Source organism: Bombyx mori, chromosome 28, assembly GCF_030269925.1.
Source record: "Bombyx mori chromosome 28, ASM3026992v2".
NCBI classification, from domain to species: Eukaryota; Metazoa; Arthropoda; class Insecta; order Lepidoptera; family Bombycidae; genus Bombyx; species Bombyx mori.
In genome coordinates, this window is record NC_085134.1 from 9,185,109 (window position 1) to 9,212,157 (window position 27,049).

Below are 27,049 nucleotides of genomic sequence, written 5' to 3' on the forward strand. Positions count from 1 at the left end.
AATAAATGATTTGATCGACATTGATAAAGAACAGTTCCATATTGAAAGAAAAAGGATCTAGGTTTTTATGGCTGTATCTACACTAAAAGAAGAGGTAAAACATTGGAAAATGGGGAGAAGGGCCCTCTTGACCTGCTAAAATTTATTCAGCAGTATAGGTTGGAAAATTCTGTTCCCAACATTGTAATTTTGTTAAGAATTTTTTTAACAATTTCAATCAGTGTCGCTAGTTGCGAAAGAAGCTTCTCAAAATTGAAGTTGATAAAAAATTATCTTCGTTCTACAATGATTCAATGAAGACTACAAAATCTTGCAATATTGTCAATAGAACAAGAAATAACAAATAATAAAAATTTTGAGAGCATTATACACGATTTTTCTAGTATGAAAGCTACAAGAGTAAATATTATTATAAATATGTTTACGAGTGAATACAAATAAGTCTAAAAAAATTTACTCTGTGTGTTAATTAATATTGATTAAATAACTTAATAATTTATTTATGTGTATTAATTTATAAAAACCACTATTTGATTGACTTATAATAGAAAGGGCGGCAGACTGGAGATCGCCCCGGGCGGCAAAAGTTCTAGGTACGCCACTGGGTAGGTACCTTGTCGGTTTTGTAACAAAGGCATTTTTTATGAAGGGGTTGTCAGACTCTTCCTTAATACAAAAAATGCAGGAAGATCGCATCCTACTTTGGTCAGCGAGCCCGTTGGACTTAGTCGGCAGCTAACTAGCCTGTACTACCTTCGATCAATAATAGTACTACCGTTCACTCCCCCGTCCACTACCCGGACACGCCCCCTACATGCCGTGAGGGCCAACGCAAGCCAAGACCTACTTCGAGATCATAGCGCCAATGCAATATTAGTTTAATCGGGTATCTACCCGTGTAGGCTCACAAACGCTCTACCGCCAGTAAATGACGGTTGACGAAAACAGCATACTGTTTATCATTCTTACTGAACGATCGAAGGTCACTTGAACGGTCAATTCGTTCTTTTGTCCACTATTTTTATATGCATCAGAGAAGGGTCGGTTCTTTCCTTGTCGTCTTTTTATTTTTATTGCTTAGATGGGTGGACGAGCTCACAGCGCACCTGGTGTTAAGTGGTTACTGGAGCCCATAGACATCCACAACGTAAATGCGCCACCCACCTTGAGATACAAGTTCTAAGGTCTCAAGTATAGTTACAACGGCTGCCCCACCCTTCAAACCGAAACGCATTACTGCTTCACGGCAGAAATAGGCAGGGTGGTGGTACCCACCCACGCGGACTCACAAGAGGTCCTACCACCAGTAATTACGCAAATTATAATTTTGCGGGTTTCATTTCGTCTTATATGAGAACGGTCAATTCGTTCTTTTTCGTCTTTTTGTGTCTTCCTTTAAGGACGTCAAAAAATGTACTGCGTGCCACTGGTCACGTACGCCCTCGATCCATTTCTTTTTGAATTCTTGTAAAGTCTCTGTCTTATTCTGTGTCTATGTCTAGTCATCATAGGTCTTATGTCCTGTCAAGGAAGTTGCACGCCACGACACTTACAGAACACTGCTACCGATTCTCCGGTAAATTCCTTAGTCGCCTATTATGAGCCCTACGGAAAGAAATAGTATGGTCTAATTCCAAACCAGCGCCTAACAAAAACAAATCATCCAATTAAAACTGTTCATACAATTTTCTCACAACTCGAACAGGAAGATATCGAAGTAAGGACCATCACTCTGTTTAATTATTCACTTTAAAACTTCAACAATCATTCAAACTTGATATTTGAACTTTGAATTTTGAAGATTCTCTCGTTTTCGCTTGAACATTTTTAAGATTGTCTATTTTTATTATTCCGTTTTCTTTACTAAATAATAACTTGGTAAATGATAAATGTAGTCCATTTGGAATTTCTTTATCATTATTCTTAACGGCCGTCTGGTGTAGTGGTAAGTGACATGGTCACTACACAAGGGGGTCGCGGGTTCGAATCCCGCCAAGGGAAGATACTTGTATGATAAATATAAATGTCTTTTCCAGGGTTATGGATGTATGTTAAATATATGTATGTGTATAATAAAAATCTTAAATTTATTTCCGTTATCTGGTACCTGTAACACAAGTTCTTTACGAACTTATCACGGGACGAGTTAACGTGGCGTGATTGTTAGTAAATATTTATATTATATTATGTTATTCTCAACTAAGACCAGATAATTCTTTCAAAGCTGTGGTACATTCTTTAATGAAATCTCTCCCAGATAGTTTTGCACTCTTGCAAACGCAGATCGCTTTCAGATTTGATTTTTTTTTATTTATTTATTGCTTAGATGGGTGGACGAGCTCACAGCCCACCTGGTGTTAAGTGGTTACTGGAGCCCATAGACATCTACAACGTAAATGCGCCGTCCATCTTGAGATATAAGTTGTAAGGTCTCAGTATAGTTACAACGGCTGCCCCACCCTTCAGACCGAAACGCATTACTGCTTCACGGCAGAAATAGGCAGGGCGGTGGTACCTACCCGTGCGGACTCACAAGCGGTCCTACCACCAGTAATTACGCAAATTATAATTTTGCGGGTTTCAATTTTATTACACGATGTTATTCCTTCACCGTGGAAGTCATCGTGAACATTTGTTGAGTACGTATTTCATTAGAAAAATTGGTACCCGCCTGAGATTCGAACACCGGTGCATCGCTCAACACGAATGCACCGGACGTCTTATCCCTTAGGCCACGACGACAACATCTTTCTTAATAATGTTCTAAAAGGAGCTTTGAGTTTGCCTTTCAGGTTTCAAGTTCTCAAGATAGATATTGACGTCAGGGTACTTACTATACTTAATACTAAAAGGGCTTTTGACTTTTATTCCCATAGATATTTCTTACTGGTGGTAGGACCTCTTGTGAGTCCGCACGGGTAGGTACCACCACCCTGCCTATTTCTGTCGTGAAGCAGTAATGCGTTTCGGTTTGAAGGGTGAGGCAGCCGTTTTAACTATACTTGAGACCTTATAACTTATATCTCAAGGTGGGTGGCGCATTACGTCGTAGATGTCTATGAGCCCCATTAACCACTTAACACCAGGTGGGCTGTGAGCTCGTTCACTCATCTAATCAATAAAAAAATACGGTTTTTTAGTTTTGCGCTAATAGATAGAAAGATTTTAAATACGAAATTTACCGATAACATTGCGAAGCCAAAGTTTTGGCAGCTCTACGCGTTGTAGCACCATCTGCCGCAACCTCCTCCTCGCGTCGTTTTCCTCATTACTGAGGGTCGTGACTCCTCCGCTGCATCAGCTTCTCCCGTACGATTTCCCTCAATCTGCTGCGATCCTTAGCTTAATGAAGGGCATTGTGGAAATTGATTTTTAGAGAAGATCGTATTTGGTCCGACCATCTCGTGGGACTGCGTCCTCTGGGACGTTTGCCGTCTACCTTTCCTATAATCAATAAAAAAAACACGTTTTTTTAGTGTTGCCCTAATAGATAGAAAGATTTTAAATACGAAATTTATCGATAACATTGCGAAGCCAAACTTTTGGCAGCTCTACGCGTTCTAGCACCATCTGCCGCAACATCCCAGCCGATGTTTCTTTGAATATTTGATCTCGGATACTCTTAAATTTGGCGTGGTTTTTATATCCGTTCTTTACTTCGCATCTGATTTATTGACGTCTGCATGTGATGACCCGTCCCTTATATTTTCTAGGAAGAATTGTGCATTTTTGGATTACAGATAGATTCGGTTTTCTTAAGCGCGAATAATAGAATCAGTAAAGTCAGTCAATCTTACTAAGGTCTTGATGATGTTGTATGAACCCTACGACGGACTTCTTATGGTCAATATGGACTCCAAATCTTGTACATAAAATTATGTATAATGACCAAAAAATAGCATGGACTCAATGAGACATTATCAAAGATTTTTCTTCCAGCATAGCTACGATGTTTTTAAAGTCAAGTTTCGTGTAATTTTGTTATTTTACAGCTTCGGTTATCTGATACATAAAATGAATCTAGATAATAAGTAAATGAACAATCTATAATCCAATATGCCTTATCAATATACGAATGTATGATACATTGATACATAAAAACAATATTGCAGCAAAAATACGATGACAGGAAATACTATGTTGTTTACCTTTTAAGAGGTAAATATATATATATTTTATTGCCTTTGTAGGCAGATGGGCATACGGCCCACCTGATGGTGAGTGGTTACCGTCGCCCATGGACTTCAGCAATGCCAGGGGCAGAGCCAAGCCGCTGCCTACCGCTTAATACTCTCCACAAGCCTCGTTTGAAGAAGGACATGTCATAGCGCTCGGGAAACACCGAGGAGGGGAGCTCATTCCATAGCCGGATGGTACGTGGCAAAAAAGATCTCTGGAAACGCACTGTGGATGACCGCAGTGGCTCCAGGTAGTATGGATGAACTCTACTCCGGTGGCGGGCGGTGCGATGGTAAAAACGAGATGCTGGTATCATCTCGAACAATTCCTCAGAGCACTCCCCATGGAACATACGGTATAAAATACAGAGGGAACCGAAGTCCCTCCGCAGACCCAGATTTGTAGAGAAGAACTGGTATGTACGGAATATGCAAATTTTAGAATAACTCTGCATGCACGTGTATGAGACACCATAACAACAATTACTAGAAGCATGGAAATCTTTAGTAGAAGGGATGTGGTCAGTGGAGCGTTTTTGTCGCTAAGTCACTATTATGATCGTCGTCGATTCCTTATAACTGATAAATTCTCGTCAAGTTTCGGTAGGCAGCGGCTTGGCTCGGTAGGCAAAGGCTTGACTCTGCCCATGGCATTGCTGAAGTCCATGGGCGACGGTAACCACTCACCATCAGGGGCGTATGCTCTTTTGCCTACAAGGGCAATAAAAAAAAGTTTCCCGGGATTCTTTTAATCGAAGCTAGAACGCTAGTTTATAATGACTTACTATTTACTTACTTAGCCTGTTTAATAGCACTAGACGATGACCGGGTTTTTTTTTTGATAACGCCATCTTGTTGTGTCTTTAAAGCGGTTAGATGCCCTCAATTAAGAAAAATAGTATTATTATTCGCCAATAGATGTCGGGAAGAGTTGATTATTGAAAACACGAATAAAACAACATTTTCTGAAAATAAATCGTAGCTAGATCGATTTATCGCCCCCAAAATCCCCTGCATACTAAATTTTATGAAAATTGTTGAAGCCGTTTCCGAGATTCAGATTATATATATATATATATATATATATTAATATACAAGAATTACTCGTTTAAAGGTATAAGATCTATACTCGACGCCACTGATGTCTGAACCGCTACCGGTTAAAAAGTCATAGGTCATAGCGCTCAGTAAGCGTCGTGAAGGAGACTTTATTCCAAAGCCGGATGGTACATGGTAAAATGTACTCTCAGAACACTTCACTTTGTGTGAGAATCGTATGGTTCATGATATTTTTTCATTCAAAAAACGACCTTAAAGTATTCGCCAAAATTATTTCATAAAAAATATACCTTCATTAGTCTCTCGGAGAAAAGTTTTAAACTAGTTTCCTTCCAATAAAACCACAAAATTATGAAAGCCCGTATGCAGATCCTGATTTTCACGATATGCAAATTAGAAAACCGTTTCAGTTTTGTCACAATTTAAATATTCAAATGCAGCGAGATGAATTAAGCACAGCTTAGAATTATAGAGGGTGCTAATTTTTGCAGTTTTATTAATGAGAATCTTGGGTATACTCAGGAGATGTATGGAAATGGTAGTGCAAGGTAGAGGGGGAAGAGGTCGACCGAAGAAGACATGGATGGAGTGTGTGAATGACGATATGAGAGAGAGAGGAGTGAGTGTTGAGATGAGGGCTGATAGAAGAGAATGGAAGAGAAAAATTAGCTGTGTCGACCCTACCTAGTGGGATAAGGTGGAGAAAAAGAAGAAGAATTTTGGGTATTCTCAATCAGAAGTGATCGAGGATTTAAGGTCAAAAATATGTTCAGGACATCGTTCAGGACGAGTTATATTATTAAAAGAATTATGGTTATAGGTAAACTAGCTCACAGCTAAGTTATTAGCGATGACCATACACTGATGTTGTGAATACCGCTATTCACTAAGACTAGTCTCAATTTAATTTAAAATATGGCTATACCCCACCCACCCGAAGCCGAACTCACTGAAAGCCGAAACGCATGACTGCTTCAAATTGGAAATGAATTGGGCGTAATTCAATATACAGCCGGAGAATAGCTAAACATAATTATTCTAAATATAACTAATCCGATGCCTAAAGCTGACGACAAAATCTCCCAGTAATTGAGCAGAATTTTATAAATCAGGTTCAAATACCCTTTGTACTTGCGTAATCGTGTATCAACATTCTTCTCCTTCTACCTCGGTCTCTTCATTCCTGAAGATCGTGCTTGAAGTGTTGATCGATGCATTATGCTTCTCCACGTCTTCTTGTCCTCGGCGGTCTTTATAACCTCGCTCATTGGCAGGCCGGTAAACGTCTTTACCAGATCTGACCAGCGGATTAGTAAGCGACCCACGCGGTCTTCTCCCGTCAACCTGACCAATTACTATCAGTTTTTTTTTCGTTATGATGTTCTCTACGAGCTAAATGATCGTAGTACTTGTGAATACACCGGAAAACCTTGTTATATCAACTATGACTATTTCTATGAATAATAATAACTAGATGATGATGATGGTTTTTTTTATAACGCCCTCTTGTGTTACTCTCAATTAAAAAAAACATAGTATTATTATTCGCCAATAGATGTCGGGAAGAGTCATAAAGTTGATTATCAATAAAGTTGATTATTGAAAACACGAATAAAACAACATTTTCTGAAAATAAATCGTAGCTAGATCGATTTATCGCCCCCGAAATCCTAATACTAAATTTCATAAAAATCGTTGGAGCCGTTTCCGAGATTCAGATTATATATATTATTATGAATCAGAAGAAAAACCATTTAAAAAAAATAACAATTTGCACAAGTTTACAGAGACTTAAGACAATGACTCACGCACACCATGTCCACGACTACCTTCTCTCACGAACGCCGCCGATCGAATGAATGTTTCGAGAAAAGGCGTTGCTATTTATAGGCATTGTACCCTCAACATTATTATAAAATTCGTGTTTCCTAAATTAACACTTAAAGTCTTTGAACGATGTTCTCTCGACGAATGTCAACCGACAAATGCGCGGGTGACGGAGCTGCGCGCCGGTTTTATACCCTTTTTGTAGGGTATTCCTTACACGGCCTCTCCTGACTGTGGTTCGTCCTCGACCACATAACTGGGGTCCACTCGTAACGACGATGCGGAAGCGTGCGAAAGATCTTGTTAGGTCCGCGCCTCCCGAAAGTTCAGCAGGGCAGCCGTCTGCAGTCTGAGCTCCACGATGTGAGTCTGCACCACGTGTGGCGGGCGTCCCGCTCGACCATCCTGATAGATAATCCTGAAAATGCAGGCGGAGCGCATAAGTAGCTCAGCAGGACTGCAAACGAACTACTCACCAAAGGCATCATAGTCCCCAACGAGTGAAGCAGCAGGCCGCAGATCGAGCGACATCGCCCTCTGCGTCACTGCCAGTCTTATGGCCCGTGAAGTCGGCGGCTCGCGAGCATCACGTGCAGTGTGCACATAACCAGCACGTGCGGTATGCACGCCAGAAACAGGAGAGCGCGCGCAGGTAGCGGCACGCGAGCAGTACGCGCAGTATGCACGTCTGAAGCAGGCGAGCGCGCGCAGCCAGCGGCACGCGAGCAGTACGCGCAGTATGCACGTCTGAAGCAGGCGAGCGCGCGCAGCCAGCGGCACGCGAGCAGTACGCGCAGTATGCACGTCTGAAGCAGGCGAGCGCGCGCAGTTACGGCACGCGAGCAGTGCACGCAGTCTGCACGCCAGAAGTGAGAGAGCGCGCGCAGCCAGCGGCACGCGAGCAACACGTGCAGTATGCACGTCAGAAGTAGGTGAGCGCGCGCAGCCAGCGGCACGCGAGCAACACGTGCAGTATGCACGTCAGAAGTAGGTGAGCGCGCGTAGGCAGCAGCACGCGAGCAGTGCGCGCAGTAGCACAATCATTCTTAATGCGCATATTCCTGTTATTATCCAAGGGCCAGTGTGCGTCGCCCTTCGTTAAGTGTCTTCTGCATTTGGTTACCAGTGATCCCTGTAAAATGGTCCCAGACCCACTCGTACGAAGATCGTATTAAAAACGTACGAGTGCATTCCACACGCAGAGTGTATTCAAACGTGTGAAGCTTCCCGGCACGCCGACCATACTCAAACGTGCCGAGGCTTCTCAATACGTCAGCCTAGGCCGATAGTATTGAGGCATCTCACCGTGTAGAATTAATCACGAGTGAGGGATACGTAAAATGGTCCCAGACCCACTCGTACGAAGATCATATTAAAAACGTACGAGTGCATTCCACACGCAGAGTTTATTCAAACGTGTGAAGCTTCCCGGCACGCTGACAGTACTCAAACGTGCCGAGGCTTCTCAATACGCCAGCCTAGACCAATCGTATTGAGGCATCTCACCGTGACTCCGAGTGAGGGATACGTAACTAGAGAGCAATCATCTATAGCTCACCCTTCAGGTTCACCATAGGAATACGTATATTTGTGAACAATGATCATTATTAACTTTACTTGCTCTCAAAGAAGGCAGCACATGTCTCAGGGGTCCACTCGCCCCGCCACGACACCATATATTGTGCAGCTGCTTGCGTAGTTTTGCCATAACTGCCGCTGAGCAGCCGTAGGGTATAGCGTCCACTGGGTAGAATTTCGACAACCTTATACGGGCCACGCATGCCGGAATAAAGTTTACCTGCCGACCGATATTACGCAGGTACCGGCACGTCGCTTGCGTGTTACTGCCGCAGGAACCATCGAGGGGCCCGAGCTGGCGGCAATGCCCGTGAGGCACCATCCTCACCATTCGGTAAGGTCCACGGATTGCCGGATCTAGATTTCCTGTAGACTGTGAGTTATTACCAAAACAAGATTATCAACATTAAAAACGGCTGCTGCTCGTCGGTGCCCGTCCACGCGAGCATCATGTCGCTTTTCATTCCGTGGTACCAATTGATGAACTCTACCTCGACCTAGTTCTCGACGAACTTAACGGTTCCGAAACACCTCAGTCGTGACATCACTAATTAGAGTCCTCACCACAGGTGTGGTGGCGTCTTTTCACCAGAAGCTGCAGGGCGGATGTCTGTTGTCTTGCATTTTGCGATGTTCAGAATGAGCTGTAATCTCAAAAGTTGAATTGACCATTTTGCCAACATAGTCCCGAATTCACCTTCGGAAGTATGCAGTCAACCTCAAGAATTATCTACCTGTGTGACATTACGCGTCACTGGTGACTCAACTAGTACCTGAACCCTATGAGTACTCGGCCTAACCTGACCTCCACTAAAAATGAAATCAAATCGTGAGTAGATTAGCGTTCGCGGCTCTAACCTGAGGGCCCATTATGCCCCGTATCACTATTAAAGTTCTATTAAAGCACTGGCGAGGGTAGACGCCCCAGAACCAGGGATACTAGATTCTACGCGACCTTGTTGCGAACCAACGATATTCGACATGGGAGTCGTAACTGTCCGTAGAATATCGGTGGTCTGTTCAGCGTGCGCCTTATCGTTAGAACGTGTCGCGACAGGTTCTATCGTGCGCGAGCGCATCGTTCGTATCGCGATTCTGTCTATCATCTCTGTGATCGCGAAAGCATAATATCGTTTTCGATTACGAGAATCATCTCGAGACGGTCGCCTCCGTGTACTAGGAGTTTCAGTATGTCTCATTATCACAGTTAAAATTTGCAATCACACAAGAAAAATAACAAATAAAGTATGAAAGCATCAAAGTAAGCAGTCTTTGTAAAACAAAACAAAGTTCAGAGTTTTACGCTACTGTGGGCTATTTGAGTCCTTTATCCCACTTCTGATATTAGGAATCAGAAGAAAAACCATTTAAAAAAAATAACAATTTGCACAAGTTTACAGAGACTTAAGACAATGACTCACGCACACCATGTCCACGACTACCTTCTCTCACGAACGCCGCCGATCGAATGAATGTTTCGAGAAAAGGCGTTGCTATTTATAGGCATTGTACCCTCAACATTATTATAAAATTCGTGTTTCCTAAATTAACACTTAAAGTCTTTGAACGATGTTCTCTCGACGAATGTCAACCGACAAATGCGCGGGTGACGGAGCTGCGCGCCGGTTTTATACCCTTTTTGTAGGGTATTCCTTACAATATATTTATACAAGAATTGCTCATTGAAAGGTATAGTACAAGTATTTATTTCGTTTATTCTAAAAAGGGGACCCCCTTTTAGACTAAATTTTTGTCAAATTAAATCTGACCCCAGAACTTCATCTATATGTTCGTGTTTTCAAGGACGGCGATTTAAAAACGAAATTAATTTCGCCAGAAGCATAGCTTCGATGTCGGCCCTTTAAATTTTTCAAAGTAATGATAATCAAATTACGAAACTTTTGAGAATTACGTTCGAAGCGAAACGTCCCTGCATTAAATAACTTAGTTTGGTTTTAACGTGAACTTCTGAAGACTTTCCCTACAAGTTTCTTGGACACGTGACCGAAGTAATTGCGGGTTTGAATCGCCCGTGGGGCAATATCGTATGTTGCGTGTTGGACTTATAGCTCCTTAGCAAGATGGTATATCCCGGTGTATTCATAACTGATACAAGTTTTCCATAGAGAATATCTATTCAATAATTTTTATATAGTCTAATTGTAGGTATATCGTGAGTTAGGACTACCGGCCTGCTTATTTTCGTACTTTTTTATCTTTATCTACATTGACGGACTTCTTGCCTAAGGCAGTTCTAGTGCAGAGTAAATATTAGTAGGTGCATTGGAATATAAAGACAATAAATATATGTCACCCATAGACACAGCCCACTAAGTTTCTCGCCGGATCTTCTCAGTGGGTCGCGTTTTTGATCCGGTAGTAGATTCTGCGAAGCACTGCTCTTGCTCAGGCCAATGTTAGCAACACTCCCGGTTTGAGCTTCGTGAGCTCACCTACTCGCCCGGTTGAGCTGACATAGCCTCTTAAGACTATTTGCTTAGGTAGGAAAAGAAACAATATTTGGTTATTCCACAGTAATATTGTAAGATAATATAACAGTTTAGAGCAGCGAGTTCGGTGCACCAATGTCACTTTGACTCTCCAACGATCCAACTCGATACGTTTTTATTGCTCAAAATGTGTAACCAGACAATACAAACCTTCCCAAAGTAAAGATGGCGTCGCGACCACGCTCGAGGTAAAATGCTCTGCTCTGATTGGTCGTTGTTTACGGGAACTTACAGTTTTGGTACCTTTTATTACAATATATTTTTATAGAAGGATTGAAAGCTACAGAAAACTATAACAAACAAAATTAAATTAAATTAAGAATTATAAAAGTAATTACAACGTAAAAATAATAATATTAGGGGTTACGGTATGATACTTCCGACTTGTACTGAAAAATTCAATTTTTTTTTTCATTTAACATATCCTCTCCCGAGTTGCATGTCAAGTTTTTCAACGCCTTCCGGAATTGCCGGAGCGTCAATAATTTATTTTCTAGCTAAATTTGTGCGCTTAGCACACCAGCGTTCAAGAGCCTCCTAAACAACTTTTTTGTCATAGACTCTGATCCGCGTTCTTTCGATGGGGTACATGGAAATTTGCTGGTATTTGCATTCGACTCCGCCCATGCGAACGTTGTAATCCAACACAATGGTCGGCTTCAGAGTCACACTCGGTACTCGAGACGCCATGATATCTAGAAATACAAGCCACGCGACTTTTATCCCTCCACACCACATCCGCGTCTCCCGAGGTGCAACCCATGACTTGACCGACTGTCATGTATTTTTTGGATAAATTCGCCAATTCCGATGGAACAAATTGCCGGTTTGTACGGAGCGTCCCCACCCTGGACCTTCAGTTACCGCGCTAGTGCTGGAGAATTGTAAAAATTGTTCATCCATATAGTATGGCCTTTGTGCTCCAGACCATCCAGCAGTCTGAGCAAAAGAGATAGTACTACTCCAGAGATTGGATCATTTCTTAAAGTGCCTTGGTCACGTGGCCTGCGTGCACTTCAATACGTCACAAATATCCAGTCTTGGACTCACATATCTCTTACGTCTCGACTCCAACTGTCGCTGCCTTATTTCGCATAAATTGATTGATGTCGAGCCAACCTTTCCACATAGAGAGGCTTTTATCCAGAGCCACATTTTGCGATAAAATGTATAAGTTAGAAAATTTTAAATTCAAATGTTCTATAACAGGTTTTATGTTATAAACTTAACCCTCCGGTTGTGTTAACAGTTCCGAATTACAATTAATGTTGTTATTAAAATGAAGACATTTGGATAGGAGCATGAACCTGTTGTACGCGATATATGTGGAGAAGCCAGAAGTACTGAATATATCTGTATTTGTGCTCCAAAACTCCTCTAACCGACTTTTGACGACCAAACCCATAGCAAGATACGTGTAAAGTAAATTTACAGTCGTATCTTGCCATCGAGTAATCCGGCTTCTTGGACGGATCATCACGGATCTGAAATTGCCGATTTGTGCTGAAATATTAAAATTCGGCTTTTCTTTTCATTTAACATATTTATTTAATCAAAATATCTACCATTACTATCTATACATTGCTGCCATTTAATAGGAAGGTCATTTATGTCTTTGCGATAGAACTCTGTTGATTTAGATTCTACGAACTGTGTGAAAGCATTTTTTACTACCTCTTGGGAAGAAAAGCTTTTTACAACGAAGAAAATGTCCAAACTACGAAAAAAAATGTAGTCCATTGGAGCAAGGTCGGGCGAATACGAAGGGTGACGAATGGTTTCTAATTGCAGTTCCTGTAGAGTTAAAACGGTTTCTCGTGCTGTATGTACACACACAGTAGACATCTGCCGTTATAGCTGACCGGATCGGAGAAAGCTATAGTAAATAACACCATGCTAAGACCATCAAACAGCTACCATTACCTTTTTATTGGTAAGCTTTGCTTTGTGATACCGTTGCGGCGTTTGACCTGCGGTCAGCCACTGTATTTTTTGCTTAGGTTTATCGTAAAGAATCCATTTTTCATCACATGTCACAATTCGATCCAATATTCCTTTATTTCTGTATCGATTCAACAAGGCAACACAAGTTTCAACACGCGTTTTTTCTGCAGATCACTCAAATCATTTTTCATTTATTTTATTTTATTGATTTGACGCCAATGAGTCAATATTGTTGGTAAGGTAACGTTAAGCTATGCCGCTAATTCCTGGGTAGTTTGGCTCTGATCAGCTTCCACCATATCTTTCAATTCATTGTTATTCACATGTGCGGGCGGTCTTCCACGTGGTTCGTTCTTCAAATCAAAATTTCTATCACGAAAGCGTTTAAACCAAAATCGCACGGTGCGTTCATTAGCAGTCCCCTCTCCAAACGCAACATTGATATTGCGGGCTGTTTGTGCAGCGTTAGTTCCGCGTCGGAACTCCTATGCAAAAATCACTCGAATTTTCGAAGTATCCATATTTTTTGTGTAAACTGAATAAAAAAAAACAACTGAAATTCGATAATCGAACGTTACACCTTTTTTAAAAGAAGAACCAGGTACCATTTGAAAAAAATTTTAATGGAAAATCTCTATATCAACTCGAAGTACCTATTACATAAAAACGGCAATTTCATACTTTAACCCCTATTATTATGTATTGTGTATGTAAACAAGAATCAACTGGACACATTGCTTCTTCTGACTTATTTCTTCTGCTTTATTTTTACTTATTTCTATATCTACTGCAAGGCAGACAAGCATACAAGTAAAACTGAGAGTCCGAGCTTAGTCTGAAGGTGGGTGGCAGCTTTAACACTGAGGTTCCAGAGGTGGCCCCGGAAAGCACTTATCAATTGGTAAGCTATGGACAGTCTATTAAGAACAAAAAAATAATAATTTCAACTGAATCGTTGAGAACGATAAAGCGAATATCGAATCATTATCGAAATCATTAAGCATTATCGAATCGGTGCTTCGAATTTTACGGTATTCGAATCGATTTACAGTAGATAGCACCATCGTTCTCGTTAAAACAGCGTTTTATCAGGACTCTATTATAAAAAATAAAGAGCGCCGAATAAAAATATATTCATCAAGTACCTTGCGTAATAACAATAGACAGCAGTTTGGCCGAGCTCCTGGTCGTCCATTACTGGATTTTTTTTTATTGTTTAGATTGTTGGACGCGGTCACAGCCCACCTGGTTCTAAGTGGTTACTGAAGCCCATAGATATCTACAACGTTAATGCGCCACCCACCTTGAGATATAAGTTCCAAGTTCTCAGTATAGTTACAACGGCTACCCCACCCTTCAAACCGAAACGCATTACTGCTTCACGGCAGAAATAGGCAGGGCGGTGGTACCTACCCGTGCGGACTCACAAGAGGTCCTACCACCAGTAAGTACGCAAATTATCATTTTGCGGGCTTAATTTTAATTACACGATGTTATTCCTTTACCGTGGAAGTCAATCGTGAACATTTGTTAAGTACGCATTTCATTAGAAAAATTGGTACCCGCCTGCGGGATTCAAACACAGATGCATCGCTCAACACGAATGCAGTGGACGTCTTATCCTTTAGGCCAGTGATTATCAAACTTATTTCTTTTACCGCCCCCTTTGAAAATCAATTATTTTTCAGCGCCCCCCATTTTTTACACAGCCTTAAAACTTTAAAACCACAATTTTATTATTTTAATTAATAAATGTTGTATTGATTTTAGTAAATGTAGTACACGTAGTACATATGTATTTGTAGATGCTATTATTGTTTCTCTATATTATTATATGTCTGTACATTGCTACAGAGCGTGTATATACAAATTTGCAAAGTAAAAATGAATTCTTCTCATCAATATGTTTGTTTAAATTCAGAATTACCAAAATAAATTGCTAGTTCACTGTACTATTACTATGCTAATTTATTAGAACGAAACTATTTTTGTTCAATATCTTTCTCATTAATATAAGATTCTCATCATAAGATAATAAAAAATTTATACACTAACAATAATAACTTATTAAACTACGAATAAGCTAAACCTGGAAGTCGTAGAGAATTTCATTTATCTGGGCTCCGTCATAGCTAGTAATGGATCCTCCGAAAAGGACCTCAGAAGGCGAATCAGTATGGCAAAGAGAGCTATGTCCCAAATGGACCGTGTTTGGGCGGACAGAAACATCTCGAAGAATACCAAAAAGCAGCTCGTCACCTCCCTCGTCTTTTCCATTTTTCTCTACGGCGCAGAGACTTGGACCCTCAAGAAAGCCGACCGCCAACGCATCGACGCGTTTGAGATGTGGTGCTGGAGGAAAATGCTCGGGATTCGTTGGACAGAACACAGAACCAACGAATCCATTCTTACCTAGCTCAAGATTCGCCTCAATGCGCCTCAGCACTACATGCGCGAGTTTCGAGATCTTTGGACATATCGCCAGAAAGAGAGGTGACAATCTGGAAAAGCTGCTGGTAACAGACAAGGTATGCGGGATAAGGCACAGAGGCAGAAATCCAATGCGCTGATCGGACCAAATACGCTCCACTCTCAATACCTCAGTCCACGTTGCTATCCACACAGCCGAGGACAGGCAGGAATGGCGCAAGATGATGCAGGAGAAAGTTATTAGAGGAGGCCACGACCCTCAGCACTGAGGATTATCGACGCAAGAAGGAAGGAAACTACGAAAAATAAATTAATATCATTTCGTATTATAGATAAATATGGGTAATTTTTCATAGAATTTTAGTTTATAATTTAATAATAATAATAAAACATTTACTTCAGAAAAAATCCATAAAATAATAATAATACAATAGTCAGCACACAAACAGTTCAACAATACAAATAGAAAATGAACAATATACTAATTCAATTAATTAAATATACAAAGGAAATGAATTAGAAACACATAATTTAGTACTGGTTCAAATAAAAACCGCCGCCTAAGTCAGCGTTTTTATTATTTGTAATAATTAATATCTATACTAATACTAATACTAATAATATTATAAAGAGGAAAGATTTGTTTGTTTGTTTGTATTTAATAGGCTTCGAAACTACTTAACCGATTTGAAAAATTCTTTCACTGTTTGGAAGCTTTACTATTCCCGAGTGACATAGGCTATCTCTATCTTCTCTATATCTATCTTTTTTGAAAAAAATTAGGTATCCTTACTAAAACTACAATAATTTCAACCAAGGTGTAAAAAAAATTACCTAAAATATTCTTTACGTCGCGTGCCCTACGATAACTATTGATGATAGAATAAAATAATGTACTAAGACTTTGTAAAAAACATTATTATTTACAAAAGTGCGCGACAGCATATGTCTAACTATTATAGTTATGCCGCAATAAGTGTTCTCTATATTTTAAAAATGCCCCTGGTAAGACACGGAGTGCCCCCCTACCTTCGCCAACTGGTGGCTTCCTACTTGGAGGACAGATCGGTCACGTGTACTGGACACGGTGGGATCGTGCATAGGTTCCCGGTCGTACGCGGTGTTCCACAGGAGTCAGTGCTCGGCCCCCTTTTGTGAAATATCGGGTATGACTGGGTACTGAGAGGTGCCCTTCTCCCGGGCCTAAGCGTAATATGTTACGCAGACGACACGCTGGTCGTGTCCCGGGGGAAGAGTTTTGCTGAGTTTGCTCGTCTTGCCACCGCTGAGGTGGCGCATGTCGTCAGCAAAATCAGGAGATTCGGGCCTCGACGTGACACTCAGTAAATCCGAGGCCATGTGGTTCCACAGGCCCCGGAGAGTGCCATTTCGATGCCCATATCGTGGTTGGAGGCGTCCGTATCGGGTCGGGGTGCAGTTGAAGCACCTCGGCCTCATTTTGGACAGTCGTTGGACCTTCCGTGTTCACTTTCAGAACCTGGTCCCTCGTTTGTTGGGGGTGGCTGGCGCGTTAAGCCGGCTTCTTCCCAACATCAGGGGCCTGACCAGGTGACGCGCCGTCTCTATACGGGGGTGGTGCGGTCAATGGCCTTATACGAGGCGCCCGTGTGGGGCCAGTCACTGGCCGTGGGGGTAGCGTAGTTGCTGCAACGGCCGAAACGCACCATCGCGGTCAGGATCATCCGTGGTTATCGCAACATCTCTTTCGAGGTGGCGTGTGTACTGGCTGGGACGCCGCCTTGGGTCCTGGAGGCGGAGGCGCTCGCCGCTGACTATCAGTGGCGGGCTAACCTTCGTTCCCAGGGCGTGGCGCGTCCCAGCCCCAGTGTGGTCAGAGCGCGGAGGGCCCAATCTCGGCGGTCCGTGCTGGAGTCATGGTCCAGGCGGCTGGCCGATACTTCGGCTGGTCGTAGGACCGTCGAGGCGATTCGCCCGGTTCTTGTGAATTGGGTGAATCGTGACAGAGGACGCCTCACTTTCCGGCTCACGCAGGTACTCACTGGGCATGGTTGCTTCGGTGAGTTCCTGCACCAGATCGGAGCCGAGCCGACGGCAGAGTGCCACCATTGTGGTTGCGACTTGTACACTGCAAAGCATACGCTTGTCGCCTGCCCCGCATGGGAGGGGTGGCGGCGTGTCCTCGTCGCAAAAATAGGAAACGACTTGTCATTGCCGAGTGTTCTGGCATCGATGCTCGGTGACGACGAGTCGTAGAAGGCGATGCTCGACTTCTGCGAGTGCACCATCTCACAAAAGGAGGCGGCGGGGCGTGTGAGAGATGCACAGGCCCGCCGCCGTCGAGCGGGTTCCAGGGAGGCGGATCTCGCCCAAGCCCTGGCCCTCTAAGTGTTTCGGGTCTCCCTCACATGTCGGCCTGGGGACCGGCGAAGGGGGCCTAAGAAGACGACGTTCAAGCTGCTCTGCACACGTTTTACGCATGAACATCCGGGTGATGGAAGGCCGGCTATCCTCAACCCACGCTGGTTCTGACCCAGCGGGGTATTCCGTAGGATAGACTATTCTAACCGGCGCCATCTAGGCGGGCTTCGGACAACCTGCCGACCGAGAGGGCTGGTGGTCGTGGCGCGGACGACCGCCAGTCCGGCGTCCCGAGGGGGAGGGTGAGATGTGCTCCGCACTAAACGCTTCACTTTCCCTCCTTTGCCTTTTCATGAGCTCTGTCTTATGCGAGGTTTGAATGCTGGTTGTTGAGCGACAGGAGGTTTTAGTCGGTTCAACTCCGACATGCCCCACCCTCCATCCCCAGTGAAGGGCGGAAGTCCGGCGATTTCCTCCTGAGAAAAAAAAAACGTGTGGCACTCGGGAGCTGCGGCGGTAAAGCTATTGCATAGCATTTTTTATCAACTTATGACATTATAATTAGACAATGATAATTTAATATTAAAACAATAACAAAACAAGACCACGCCATATTAAACCTTAATGAAGGCAAAACCTTAACTGTCCCCTTCACGCTCATAAGCTAAACCGCGCGAGAGAGAGATGGGAGACTTTTCATGATGCGCATGCAGTGTGACGTTGCCGCGCTCAAAGCTCGCGATAAAAGCTATGCAATAGCTTAAAAATGTATGAACTTGTAATAAAATCTCTTTGGCTATACTATTTGTATCTGACTGGTTTTGGTATCATTAAAAGTTTAAATCCGAAAGAAGATAATTCCAAATTAAAATTAGGAAGATGTGTGATTTTTATTTATTTTTCGTACTGTCAAGATGAGTGAATCTAATGAAGATATTCGATACATTTTAAAATTTTACTACAAAAAAGGTAAAAAAGCAACGCAAGCCGTGAAAAAAAATTGCAATGTTTATGGAGCTAGTGCAGTTTCTGTAAGAGTAGCACAAATTTGGTTTAAGCGTTTTCAATCCGGAAATTTTGATGTCAAAAATGCACGTCGCTCTGGTCGCCCTATTACGGATAAAATCGATGCCATTTTTGAAAAAGTGGGGCAAGATCGGCATATCAGTAGTTACGACGTAACTGAAGTACTGGGAATTGACCACAAAATAGTCATGGCGCATTTGAAAAAAACTGGGTACACAAAAGAGCTCACTGAAAGAAACCTAATGAACCGTGTACTCAATTGTGATTCTTTGTTACGACGTAATGAAACCGAACCATTTTTGAAGAATCTGATAACTGGTGATGAAAAGTGGATCACGTACAACAAGAACGTACGAGAAAGGTTGTGGTCAAAGGCCGGTCAGGCTTCACAGACTCTGGCGAAACTCGGGTTAACTCGCAACAAGGTGATGCTGTGTGCGTGGTGGGATTGGAAGGGCATTATCCATTATGAGCTGTTACCACCAGGCAAGACTATCGATTCTGAACTCTACTGCGAACAACTGATGAGATTAAAGCAAGAAGTTGAGAGAAAGCGGCCGGAATTAATCAACAGAAGGGTTTTTCATCACGATAACGCTAGACCTCACACATCTTTAGCCACTCAGCAAAAATTAAAAGAGCTTGGCTTGGAGGTGTTAATGCATCCGCCGTGACCTTGCACCTTCAGATTTCTACCTGTTTCGGTCTCTTCAGAATTCTTTAGGCAGTGTCAGGTTAACATCACGAGAGGACTGCCAAAACCAATTGTCGCGGTATTTTGATCAGAAGCCCCAAAATTTCTATAGCAATGGGATCATGTCCCTACCTACAAGATGGCAAAAAGCTATCGAACAAAATGGTACCGACATACTTTAGTTAAATGTGAATAAGCTATATTAAAAAATGTTGTGAATTTTCTTATAAAATGCGAAGAAACTTTTCCCCAACCTATTATTATATAGAAATAAAATAGTAAACAATGTTTACAATAAGTGAGCTGTTTAGGCTTACTATACTATTTGACATTGGACGGTAATGGGTAAATTGTAAAAAATAATAATCTAAGACAAGTTTTTGAACAATAATTATATACGCATTTCCATTTTATATAAAAATTATGATTCTTACATCAGTAATTTCTTATAAAATGCTAGGAAAATGCTGTAAAATGCCCTTATGTTAAAAATAAGAAAGAAAGTAAAGAAAACCTCAATTTGTGTTAGTTTACGTATGTGTAATATTTTAAAACTCTGCATGGTAGTTTTTTTCTAATGTTTAAAATAATTTCTGGTGCAATGTAATTAACGTAAAATTGCTCTAATTTTTTAACTATCATCGATCATATTCCGCGGAAACTTGTTACAACTTGATGGCGTACGGTGAGTGGGCTATCCTACGAAATCTATGTTAATTATTTTAAGTTTTTATAACATCATACAGGGTAGAAATATAAACTAATTATTCGTTATTGTGTCGTAGGCGGTTTTAGTTTTAGTGACATTTAAAATACTATAAAGTAAATGAAATTACAAATTTTACAGCGCCCCCCTAACCCACATCAACGCCCCCCATTTTTTCCTGGGCCCCTTAACGCCCCCCTCTAGGTTTCAAACGCCCCCAAGGGGGCGTTATCGCCCACTTTGAGAAAGACTGCTTTAGGCCAAGACGACTTTTTTAAGTTACTTAACAATAGCTGTATGTTTGTTGGGTTTACTACTAATCTAAGCAATAAAAAAAAATAAAAAACTTCTAAAATTAAACAGTATAAAAGTTCCGAAGCGTGCGCCAACCAACAAACAAACAGACAGAAGTTAGTATTACGTTTGTTGGAATTTGTACAATAGATACTAGCAAGATTTGAAATTAGCCTCAATGCTAGTCCGTTATTTTTTTACTTGATATTTATTTTAATATTTTTTGTTATTTTTTTTAAACAAAATATAATCATAATTAATTTATTTATTATAAAAAAAAGAACACAATATTCCTAACCTAAAAGTACATGTTATTATCCGCAACACGCTTCGTCAGATTACAGAAATAAAGTTATCAGGAACATGCTTCGTCAAAAAGTAAAATACTTACTTGCAGCTGCAAACGTCGTCATAAGTAACAAGTATTTACCTACCTTTCATAAGTAATTACCATTCGAGGAATGGTAATGAACAAATTCTAATTCTCCATCAAATTACACAAAGAAATCCCGGCGACCAAAATATTACTTATTTACAAACACTTGTTCGCTTCAAAGGCATTATCAACGTTGCGATTTCTCATTAGCAGGCGTCAGATTAAGACGTTTCAGCGGGAATAAGTAAGACATCTTAATTTTATCGCGTGCTAAATAAAAATTGAGCCCACTGAGTTTCTCGCCGAATCTTCTCAGTGGGTCGCAATTCCGAAGCATCGGTAGATTCTGCGAAGCGCTGCTCTTACTATTTTTTTTTTATTGCCTTTGTAGGCAGACGGTCATACGGCCCACCTGATGGTGAGTGGTTACCGTCGCCCATGGACTTCAGCAATGCCAGGGGCAGAGCTAAGCCGCTGCCTACCAAAGGGCTTACTTACTAGGGCTAGTGTTAGCAAATTCTCTCAGGTTGAGCCGGTAAGCGAACCTAACTGTCTGGGCGTAGATGGAATAGCCCTTTAGCCTTCCACTGAATAGGTAGGGGCAAAAAAAAGTTTCAAAATTACTTCACGTACATTACTTTTGTCCTTCAATAATTTTACCACATACTTACAGCGTGGATTCAGGTCGAGAAAACGAACTAATTTATTTTCTCTATAAATTATGCCTCGAGAAATTTATTTATTTATCTTCCACTTTCTTATGCCACAACAAGGATATTAAAGTAGATACATTTATTATTCCACACGAAAACGGATGTCATTTTTTCTCTCTCACCTTTTATTTACCGAGGCATGTTTTCTTCCATTTCCGTATATGCGAGTCGTCTCAGGTTAATATTTAGATTGTAATGTTGCTTCCTAGTAATGTAAATTGTTTATTTTTGTCTTCATTGTTTCATTTCCTCTTAAATACGCGTGAATTTGCAATTCGTTTCGTATGCATTGTAACAAAATAATTATAGACACGTGCGTAGCAAGCAGGTCATTATTAAAAGCGGACAGAATCAATTTTTTTATTGCTTAGATGGGTGGACGAGCTCACAGCCCACCTGGTATTAAGTGGTTACTGGAGCCCATAGACATCTACAACGTAAATGCGCCACTCACCTTGAGATATAAGTTCTAAGGTCTCAGTATAGTTACAACGGCTGCAACCCTTCAAACCAAACGCATTACCCGCGCGGACCCACAAGAGGTCCTACCACCAGTCTTTTCCGGTATTTGCCAGTTACACTCCCTTTATTAAAAATTCTCTGTGAGATATAGTGACGAGCACACGAAAAGCCTGTGATGTTTCTGGCTGGTTTAACTAACTTCATATATTTTGGATCCGAGAATGGACTAAATCTGAAGACAATAAATGTCATCTTCCATACCTCTGATGGAGGATCGGCGTAATATGCGTTACTATTATATTTATATCTAATTTTAGCCATATCCACACCTTGGCATTAGCGATATCTTTAGGATTAACAAAAATGTTTTCAACTCTGTACCATATTTCTACTTGCAGTTTATTTTAAAACAATTTTTAATTTTATACGTTGTCAAGCAACGCGGTAACACTTTAATTAGTTTCTTGCTCCTGCTGAGTTTGTTTCGATATTTTTTCTCGGAACTGTGGCTTTTATTCGATTAGTTAATAGAGTTTACTTTTTACTTGCAATAACTATGATAGATAACATCCTAATTAAAGTCTAGACCAGTGATTCTCAACCTTTTTTTTGTTGCGGCACATATTTAACGATTTCAAAATTTGGCGGCACACAAAGAAAAAGATAAAAATTATTTACTTACTACAACACACTGCATAAATGCAAGGCTGCAAAGCAAATAATAAAATAATTTATTTTTTTGTGGATTTAAATATATATTCATGTTAAAAATATTTTTCTTTTTAAATGATATAATTTAATAATATTAACATTAATATATATTTGCAAAATTTGGCGGCACACTTTTGAAATTTGCCGGAACACAAAAGTGCCGCGGCACAGTGGTTGAGAATCACTGGTCTAGACATACATTATTATACCCAAAGATATTTTTTATTATACATTTTTTTTCACGATTTTGTCAACGCATTAATTGTCGTTTGTATGATTAAGATGACTTTTGTCAGGTACGTTACTTAGCTTCTTGCCAATTCGTCAAAGCTCTGTATTGGTGATCACTTTGGTTATAGTACAATTAAGTAAATAAATAAATAATTAAGACTATTAGAATATTGTATTGAAATTATACTGTCGTCGTCGTGGCCTAAAGGATAAGACGTCCGGTGCATTCGTATCGAGCGATGCACCGGTGTTCGAATCCCGCAAGCGGGTACCAATTTTTCTCATGAAATACGTACTTAACATTTTATTATGTTCACGATTGACTTCCACGGTGAAGGAATAACATCGTGCAATAAAAATTAAACCCGCAAAATTATAATTTGCGTAATTACTGGTGATAGGACCTCTTGAGAGCCCGCGCGGGTGGGTACCATCGCCCCGCCTATTTCTGCCGTGAAGCAGTAATGCGTTTCGGTTTCAAGGGTGGGGCAGCCGTCGTGACTATACTGAGACCTTAGAACTATATCTCAAGGTGTGTGGCGCATTTACGTTGTAGATGTCTATGGGCTCCAGTAACCACTTAATACCAGATGGGCTGTGAGCTCGTCCACAAATCTAAGCAATAAAAAAAATTTTGTAAAACTCTTCAATCATAATCGTAAATAGATATTGTAGGGACACGTAAGCGCTTGCGCATGCAATTATTGCATTACACTGCACCAGTTGCCCGGCGCCGGTCTTTATGTAAACACATGTACCATCTTACAGAATAAACGGTGTTTTCATTACTGTGTATTATTAGTTCTTTATTACTGAAGTCACAATTGGTAACAACATCTACAGTAGTGATCCAAAAGATATAATCATTTTATTTTAATTTATTTAATTTAAATTTCGATCAAGAACAAAAGACTCGCAGCCAGAATTAGTAATTAGCGTACTCGCTACATTACGACAGGGTGAACGAATAATTCACAATTATCCGAAATTTGTGACTTTAATTAACTGTTTAAATGCTAAATCATAATTAATGCTAAAAATTATAAGACGTAAGTGAAATTAGTAAGTGATCAAAGCTTATAAAAATCTGAAAACAAAATTGGTTCTTCATCAAAGTGTTAATTAGCAGTGTTTTATAAATTTATTCAGTACAGTGGAAGGTTCTGAAGTATCATTTTAAACGAAAAACAAGATAAATTAGATTTATTTACAAAAGTGTTGGATTACATTTTTCATTAATTTGGCGTGCTGTCTGTACTTCGATAAAGGGAGTTTTTAACTCAGTAATGCAAGCTACTGACCCATCGATCAATATTGGGATCGTGTTTAAGCAATCTTCTTTATGTGCGCAGTTTATTTTTCTAAAGACTGGTGGTCCCTCTTTAGTCGAAGCTCGACTATAGCTATGTGAAATTATAGGTTTGAACATTATTATTGTTCTATTGTCAAAGACTTTAACTACTGTAATAACAGATTTCGCCAAGACTACATTATAGAAAGATAATATTAAAGACAAACAATATTAATCTATTCTCAATTTGACCACAGATTTTTACAATAACAAAACTTACAATAAACACAGAGTATATGTGTTGTGTCAAATACACGGTAATATGTGTAAGGATTTCTTTATTGATTTAACGATTTTTTTATGCATAATTAAAAAAATATTAACATTCGGCACTCCTTCTCTGCACTCTCTATAAGTGTGAGAAATTTCATACTCCTCCGTTCGCGCAATTTTCGTAAAAAGGGGTACAAAGTTTCTACTCCATGTATTAATTTTTCTAAAGATAATCTTGGACTTTAGCTCGATAATCTGTAAATAGGCCAGTTTTGAGACGCAATGTAGACAGATTTACGTGAAATTTAAGTCAACAACTCCAGAAAGAGCATGCCTGTTCAAAGAGAACGGGAAAATCTCATTTGAACCCGCCACGTCATCAAAGTTCACTCAATCGATACGCTCCTTCAAATGGTAATAGCAGTCTTCTTAATTTTCTAGAGCACAAAAAGACTACCCGATGAGAAATGATTACCATCTTTATTGGTACGACGGCAGTCAAGCTCCAATAAATCGGCCATAGAGCGGTACATTCTCGAACTCTGCGAATTTACAAGCATTATCAATAGTAAGCACAAATGTAAACAAATGATTATCTTGTATCCTATAAGTTAAGTTAAACTCAATAAGCTTTAATGAAAACAGAAGTTCAGTAAACACAATAGAAAGTTCCGCTGTGCGCGTACCAATGTTGAGTTTGTTGGGAACAAGTGTCGCCGGAATTGTGTAGGCGGCTATGCATGGCTTAACTCGGCCTAAAGCTTCGATCACACTGGTATTATTATGGCATAAAGACGAGGTCTGCGCGCGACCGCATAGTCGCAAGCATACATCAACAATTCATGCAATCTATATATATAAAAATGAATTGCTGTTCGTTAGTCTCGCTAAAACTCGAGAACGGCTGGACTGATTTGGCTAATTTTTGTCTTGAACTATTTGTGGAAGTCCAGAGAAGGTTTAAAAGGTAGATTAATGTGAAAATACTCGGAATTAAATGAAAATAACAATTTTGTTTTTCCTTTGATGTGTCTCCCGTCGGACGGATTCCTTTTGTTTGTTTTAAGTTTATTTTATACAAAAGTTTAGGTCCTTAATTATCGATTGAGGCACTACGAAGTTTGCCGGGTCAGCTAGTTTTGTTAAGAAAATATCAAATTCTATTTTCATAATCAGTCATTAAAATTTGTTTATTGTATTATATAGTGTTTTGTATTCACTACATTTAAATCTTTTTTATCAATATGGACACGAGAACATATCCGTTGCTGTACCAATTCCGCACATACGGCTCAGAAGGTTAATGACGTATATGGAGAGAGCACTACAAATAGACGCACGGCTCATTATTGGTTTGAATATTGATATGGAACTATTGATCTACAAAATGAACTCCGTGGTCGCCCGAAAACTAAAGTCAAGGCAACAGTGGAAGCTGATGATACTCAATCTACTGTTGAGTTAGCAGCAGTTATCAAGGTTAACATTAAAAACTGATTTTAATTCTTGGTAGGGAAAAAAGGTCTTTGAAGAGTTTCTTAGCTCCCGCACACCGGAATTCTACAAGAAGAGCATTGAAAACATACAACTGTGTTGGCAGATCATTGGCTCTGAATCAAGTGAATGTATTGATTGACACAAATATATATATATCATTATCCTGCCCTTTTCCCAGTCACCTGGGGTCGGCGCAACATGTTTTCTCCTTCCATACTCTTCTATCATATACCATTTCTTCGCTCACTCCCCTCCTACCCATATCGTCTTTCACACAATCCATCCATTTCTTCTTAGGTCTACCTCTTCCTCTAAATCCTTCCACATTCATAGTTAACACTCTCTTAACAAATATATTTGATATACACAAATATATTTTTTTATTTTTTTTATTGCTTATAAATATATTTTTTTTATTGCTTATATGGATGGACGAGCTCACAGCCCACCTGGTGTTAAGTGGTTACTGGAGCCCATAGACATCTACAACGTAAATGCGCCACCCACCTTGAGATATAAGTTCTAAGGTCTCAGTATAGTTACAACGACTACCCCACCCTTCGAACCGAAACGCATTACTGCTTCACGGCGGAAATAGGCGGGGTGGTGGTACCTACCCGTGCGGACACCCAAGAGGTCCTACCAGCAGTGATTACGCAAATTAAAATTTTGCGGGTTTCATTTTTATTACACGATGTTATTCCTTCACCGTGGAAGTCAATCGTGAACATTTGTAGAGTACGTATTTCATTAGAAAAATTGGCCTGCGGGATTCGAACATCGGTGCATCGCTACATACGAACGCACCGGACGTTTTATCCTTTAGGCCACGACGACTTCTTTGTACTAAACGACACTATCGTAGGTAAACTTTAATACACATATATAATCTTTAAAATTCTGCCATTA

The 27,049-nt window shown here is 40.5% G+C and overlaps 1 protein-coding gene across 1 annotated transcript in view; it reads left to right on the forward strand.

Moving 5' to 3' along the window:
* glv4-like (gloverin 4-like) overlaps window positions 1-27,049 on the forward strand; it is a 223,310-nt gene that overhangs the window by 45,982 nt on the left and 150,279 nt on the right. The gene's annotated exons all lie outside the window — the stretch shown is intronic.